We start from the raw sequence: 931 nt of genomic DNA, 5'->3' as shown, positions 1-931 counted from the left end.
TTGGGTCTCATTACTGATCTTTTCAGCTCTGCTCTTTTTTTTTATCAGTTTGTACTATGATATTACTTTACTTCTGGGAGAAAAAGCAAAAGGGTTCACACAGAATCTTCTTTTGGTGAAGATCCTGAAAACTGTATCTTTTTATTAAAGATCAATTTAAAGAAGAAATAAAATAATCAAAACAGAAACAACAATAGGAGGTTACTGCTATCTGAAATAAGTAGATGCTACTTTTTGAGTTGTCAATCTTCCCCATTTCTGTTTCTTTTCTTTCATTAAACAGCAGGTATCTTAAAATGTGAACAAAAAAATTTCACCTTAGTCGAGTTAGCAGCTAAATTCAAGCAATGTAAATCAGACTACCGCCTTATAGATAAAACTTGGAGGCATTCATTCTTAAGTGCTGTGGATGCTCCTTTAATTTTTCTTTCTTTCTTTTTTTTTTTTTTTTTGCTATAGGGCATATACATTTTGAGACAAACAGCAAAAGGAAGAAAAGAGAGAGGGAAAGTAAGAAATCGCCTCCTAAGAGGGATGGCCACTCCACTATCCCCCTTTCTCCATTCTCCTCTCGGGATGTGGGGATACAAACACATGCACCAGGCATGTTTTTCAAGCTGCTGGGTCCAGGACTTGAACCACATAGTAGGCCATGTGGGATCTTAATTATCTTAATTATCACACCACTTGATGGCCCTGTGGATGCTCTTTGTTCTGTATTTCTTCATTAGCGAGTCTTCTAATGGAGTGTGGCATATGCTGTTTATATTTAAGGGAAAAAGAAAAGCCAGGGGGAGCTCACCAGTGTCCCTAAAAAATTGGCATTGTATATATTATAAATGTTGGCCAGGATGTGATGGAAGCCTTTGTATGAGAGGACTTCAAAAAGAACATGGCAAAATGGAATTAAAGTACAAGTTTGTTTTGGTTA

Source organism: Tupaia chinensis, unplaced genomic scaffold (assembly GCF_000334495.1).
Source record: "Tupaia chinensis unplaced genomic scaffold, TupChi_1.0 Scaffold000393_1, whole genome shotgun sequence".
NCBI classification, from domain to species: Eukaryota; Metazoa; Chordata; class Mammalia; order Scandentia; family Tupaiidae; genus Tupaia; species Tupaia belangeri.
Note: the sequence above shows the minus strand (reverse complement) of the source record.